Source organism: Tiliqua scincoides, chromosome 2, assembly GCF_035046505.1.
Source record: "Tiliqua scincoides isolate rTilSci1 chromosome 2, rTilSci1.hap2, whole genome shotgun sequence".
In the NCBI taxonomy this organism is placed as follows: Eukaryota; Metazoa; Chordata; class Lepidosauria; order Squamata; family Scincidae; genus Tiliqua; species Tiliqua scincoides.
In genome coordinates this window covers 55,574,433-55,580,648 of record NC_089822.1, presented here as the reverse complement: position 1 = coordinate 55,580,648, position 6,216 = coordinate 55,574,433, and positions in this window count along the sequence as shown.

The following is a 6,216-nucleotide window of genomic DNA, read 5'->3' as shown; positions in this document are numbered from 1 at the left end:
GCATACAGCATATAGCCGCATTTACTGCTCGATGTTTGCTATGAGGAGACTGAAGGGGGGGGGAATTCTGTCTAAAAATGCCTGATACACAATATGTTGCTACAATAAACGTCCTGTTATTCATGTTGGCATCCTTCAGTCTCGGAAGACTATGGTATCGCGCTCTGAATGGTGGCTCTGGAACAGTGTCCTCTCCAGTACGCGAAGCCTGGGTAAAGTAGGTATGGAGGATAGGCTGTTAACCTGTTATTCAACTACTTATTCTGAAGTCCTTGTTATCCACATTCATTATGAACCCGCTACATAGCATCCTGTCAGCGAAATGTTCTGTAAATAACACTCTTGTTTCCCCAAATGTCTGATTACTAGAAAGTGTGGTGCTATCTTACACACCTGTCAAATAAATATGGCTATATTCTACTTAACAGGTATGTTGTGCGTATATGGGTGTGCTGCATACACTTAGGCATTGGAAAGCTAGTCATGAGACCAATTTGCTCTCTTTGCCTTTGTTCTTTGACTTGCTTGAGTCAGATGCAATAGAGCCCTATATCTTCCCTTCAGCAGCAATGACAGATGATTCAAGAAATTTGAGGCATACATGCCATATTCCTATGCTCCCCAGCACTGATGCCATGCTCACATAGCGTCACTCCAACAGAAGCTGTCCTATTCTCCTTCAGCATTGGGAACTGCCCCAGTGCATGTTCCCATAACACATGCCGACATGCCGTCACCTTTTCCAGAATTGTACAGGTCACAGTTGCCTGGACCAATGCAACATCCAAGTCATTGTTGGAAAAATATGGCAATTGCCAGAGGGCAGCCACTGAGAGGGCCTCTGATACTCCTTTACAGCTTGTAAACAGGATTTGGGTTTTTTTTTCTTTTATGAAGAGCCCACCTCTGTGTCATATTACAGAATGAGATATGTTATGAGAACCAGTGGGTTAATAAATGAGCCAAATAGTTCACATGGCATTTCATCCATTTTAGCACCATAGCTATGGTGCTGGTGCAGGAGGCCTGGTCTAGAGGGTAGAGCCTCTGTTTGCCTGAAGATAACATCCACAGGTCACCAGTTTGAGGCCACCGGCACCGTGCGACCTTGAAGCAGCTGACAAGCTGAGCTGAGTTATTCCATCTGCTCTGAGTGTGGGAGGATGGAGGCCAGAATGTGAAACCAGATCAGAAAGAAACATCTGAATGTTGTGGTTCTTGAAAGATAGAACCTTCTTTCAATTGTAAAAATCCCTACGGGGATTTAAATTAGCCTGCCTATGTAAACCGCCTTGAATAAAGTCTGAGGAGAAATCTGACGACCAAGAAAGGCGGTATATAAATACCTGTATTATTATTTATTATTATAGCTATGAGTTTCAAAACAAATGAATGTTAAGTAAAATGGTTCCAGTTTGGTTCAGTCTTTCATTCATTCCAAAAAGAATGCACAAGCTTATAAAATATCAATGAACTTTACAATATACAACATTTCAATTCATTCCATACTGTTAATGCAGTCCATTTTCCTAATGGCAAATGTCTACCCTTTCCTGATGCAGAAGATACACACCATGGGCACCCATTGTTTCTGGGCCCTGTATTTTTTTCCTCTTAGTTACATGCTTTAGGGCTCAATGCTATGGTCACCCTGCACTTCTAGAACTTGCATTCCAGCAATGCGGGGCTCTTTCTAGTAGTATGAAAGCCAGGCTGCTGTTGCATGTTTCAGAACCTCTGTCACAAATGGGCTTCAGAGGTCTCCATCAGAACCAAGTTGCCAAGAGGCATGTCATGGGTTAAGGATGGGAACGGCAGGGGGAGTTTTTGGAGAGGAGGAGATTGGTAGGGGTTGGAGAGGAGTGGGGGGGTAGATCATGATGGCAATGACTTTCACCAGGATCCTATCTCCTGTTCCCCAGGCCACCCCTTGTCTTCTCTCTCTCTCTCTCTCTCTCTCTCTCTCTCTGGAGACCCATAGGTGATTGGGCAGCCTACCAGGGCATAGGAAATAAATAGTTTTACTTAACTCCTGCACTGTCCTTTACCCCCCACGTCCATAGCATTCTGCTCAGCCTCCATTGGCATGTCAGCATACTATAATGAAGCAAAGGATAGGTTTGGGCAGATAGAGACTATCAGTCCAATCCTATCAAGGACTGGGCCAGCACATGCAGGGCTTTACAACACTGGAACATAGTTCCACAGTTGTAAAATGGCTGCTGACAGGGCACAGAATGCCCTGTCAGTGGCCATTTTGGAAGCACTGTCACATGAGGTGGCAACGTCCCAGTCCATCCTCAGAGTCACCTACACCCACTGGAGCAGATAAGGCAGTGGTGGGGGCACGGAGGGGAGAAACTGGGCAGGAAGGGGGAGGAATGAAGAGTGTGGAGGCTGTGGATCCAGGGGCAATGGAACACGCTGGAACCTATCCACCTTTTCTGCAGCCTCCCTGTGTCATTTCACTCTTTTGATTTGTGCAAGTGATTTTGCTGGTGTAGGGCTGAGGAGAGGAGTTTGAGGCTTACAGAGGTGTAAGGGGATGTAAATTCCATTTTGCCTCTGAAGTTGACCAATCCATCCCACCCCTGCTAATTACAGCATGACTGATTTTGGTGCAGCTGCACCAGAGGGGGAGAAAGGATAGAACTGGGCTCTGTAACAAGTTATTTAGCATTTGGGGGGATGCACTGCATTATGCTAATGCTTTCATAGAGTTATCTATGCTCCCATGGTTTCAGGCCTCTGATGGACATACAAGGCTGTAGCGTACCCACAGGACTGCATAAGTTGAAGCTAGCCAGATATTGCAGGGAACTTTCCAAAGGCAAACTCATATATACACATTTAATTGAATTAGGCCACTTTGCTCATTGAGAACTGGGTGGGTCATCACAGTCCCACAGAGCTTTGGAACATGATCAGTAACTTTAGATACGTGTTTTGAGTTAATTCAGTATTCAGCGTCGGATGTAAGGAAAATGATTTTTTCTCAGTGTGCATCGTTTTGCAGTTGCAGCAAAGAATATCATCTTTCAACCTTGTTGTCTCTCTCTCTCTCTTAAATGGATTGTACTGTAAAATATGTAACTAAGGCTAATGTTTATGGATAGAGAATTTTCTAATCAGCCCTGGATGGGCTTGAACTCTTTTGCCTCAATTATATAGATGTATGTAGGTCACAGACGGTCTCTTTCAAAGGGTTAATCATTCTGCAAAGTCTGAGAAAATCAGATTAACGAGGCATATATCTGACCACCAGACAGGCAATTAAATAAGCAGACTTTGGAAACCTTCTTAGCAGATCGAGAGATAGGAGTATTCACACAGGCATACATGCATACAGAAATATTCTCTGTCTCCTCTCTCTCATTCTGTAGGTGCTCTCTCTCTCTCTCTCTCTCTCTCTCTCTCTCTCTCTCTCACACACACACACACACACACACACACACACAGAATCAAAATCTGGGAAAAATCTATGATTGTCTTCCAATAGGCATATTTTGCAATGATTCTAGTGTTTTCTTCAGTTGTTACAGTCTGAAGTCAACAGAAGGCAGCATATCATTGATTAGGCATACATAGAATTGTATATACAGGTATATATTGTATATCCCAGTTTGCCATGTGTGTGTGTATTGCAAGTGGAAGGAAAGTGGGCATGCTCCTACAGTATATGAAGAATAATAGCATGGGGATACATTAGAATAGTAGTTCATCTCCTAATTGATTCCCAATGAACTCTTGCTTATTGATCTGCTACTCTCAGTTTAATTAGTATCACCTATTAGTATCACCTATTTTCTCCTATTTTCCCCTGTTGACAATAGGTGCAATCATAGTCTGTGCTTCAGGAACTTTATCTGCAGCCTCAGAGCCGTAATGGAGCCTAATTGCACCTGGGGTGGGGCAACATGGTGACATCACCCCGTGTTACCATGCCCCTGCATCACCATGCTGCCCCCCTGCATTGCTCTGCCACACTCCCCAGTGTCCGGAACAGCTCCATTTCAAAGCCAAACAGACGCAGGGGTAGGTGGACCCCTGCTTTCACTGTTTTTTTAATCGCCATCTCCGCTGCTGCTTTTCATCCATAAGTTGCACCCAGAGCCCTTTTGTCCCCTTCCCCTGGGTAAAGCAGGCAGCCCCACAATGGGGCTACTCGATACTGCCTTTGGGCTGCTGTAGAAACAAGAGTCTCTGTGTGGGGCCAGCTCCTCTGGTCCCACCTCGCTCCCATACTGTTCCTTCCCCCAACACACCTCCTCCCTACCCTCTTCCCACCTCTCCAGAATGGCTCCTCCCCGCCTCCCCCACCTACCTCTCCACCGCCCCATAGTTCAGTCAACCAGGAAGTGGTAACGCAGCACCAGTGCTAGCCCAGTGCTGAGTTAGCACCAATGCTGGACTGGTGCTGAGGGCTGCAGATGTGCCTTACGGTGGTGGACCAGCTCTAAGAGCTTAAGGCTTTTAACCGATACTGGAGGCTGGTGCTTTTTAATGATTTATATTTTAATTGTTGTAATCCGAGGTGTTTGTTTTAATGTTTTAATTGTTTTAATATTTGTTTTTAATATATTGTATTGGTTTTATGTTTCCTGTTGTTAGCCTCCTTGAGTCCCCTTTGGTGTGGGAGAAAGGCGGGAGAGTGAGTGAGTGAGTGAGTGAGTGAGTGAGTGAGTGAGTGAGTGAGTCACAGGGACAAGAACAATTTGCCCACATATAACTATTCTTCTGGAGTCCCTGTGTAGCATTATAGGCCACACAGATGGAGTGCAGGGGAAATGTACTGTTATATACAGAGCCTGCCTTTGTGTTTTCTTAGCAGGCAACACTAGGGCAATGCCAATGATGAACTTCAAAGGGCTGTAGACTGCAGTTATGCATCTTCAGATGTGTTGTAATGTTCATGATCCCAGGTAAACATCTGAAATTGCAAGCCATGCATGCAGGGGGAAGGAGGTGGATGTGTACGGTCCCCTGAGACTGGCACGTCTTGCTATTTCAGAGCTTCACAAAGCGAAACTAATGATTTTACAGGATTTTTTTTTCCTCCTGCAGTACTTACGAGCACAGAGTCAAAAAGGTTGTTAGCTGTATGTTTCAGCAAGACTTTTTTCTGGAAAAGCAAAAACAATTGTTTATGTTGTGCGGAAAAACGATATGCTGTTATGCTGAAAAATGTTATCTATGCCTGTCAACTCAGATCACATCAAACTGATGAGTCTTCTCACTCTTATAGTGCAGGGATAGCAACAAAGTGCCGCAAACCCCAATCAAGAAGAGTGGAGAAGAAAAATTGGTCTGTAAGTGAACTCCACGTACTGGATACATATGAACTGTAAGAGCCCCACACCAATTCAGCAGCATCAGCAGAGATTATGCTGCATCCTGCAGGGAAATTTTGCAGTCAGGGGGTCTCCCCAAGTTAAGGGAACTTTCATCCCTTTGCCCCTGTGTAAGCGCAGTAGCCACAGTGGGGCAATTTGGACTTGCATGAGCTCAATTGCGGGTGCAAGTCTACATTGCCCCACGTTAGCGGATCAGATTCAGGAAGGGGGATAGGATATGGCACATACCGCTGCCATGATCCTTCACCCTTCCCAGGCCCAATCCACCCATCCCTCACCCCATCACTGCCCTCCCCTTACCCTGTTACATCATGGCTAGGGCACGGAGAGCAGATCACAGAATCTGTTGTAGAATCATACAGCTGGAGAGACCTAAAAGTTCATCAAGTCCAACCCCCTGCCTGTAGCAGGAAATCTTCCTAGAGCAGGGGTGTCAAACATAAGGCCTGGGGGCCCGATGTGTCCCGCATAAGCTTTTTATACGGCTCTCAGGCTTTCAGCTGCTGAGTAGTGCTGAGTTGTTACTGCTGAAAGAGCAGCCCACATGAAAATTGGGCTCTCCCATATCTTGAAATATGATCAAGATTCATATATTTTCTCTTTTCTTATTTGCAGCTAATGAGTTCCTAAGTGAGAAAAAAGTGTTTATGTTTGGTTATGACCTGTTTAATGACATCATTTCTTGCCTAATGACATCACTTCTGGCCCTCAGTAGGCATCATGAATGCTATGTGGCCCTCCTTATGAAATGAGTTTGACACCCCTGTCCTAGAGCATTTCCAGCAGGTGCTTGTCAAGCCTCTGCTTGAAAAACTCCAGTGAGGGAGAATTCACTACCTTCCTTGGCAATCTGTTCCACTGC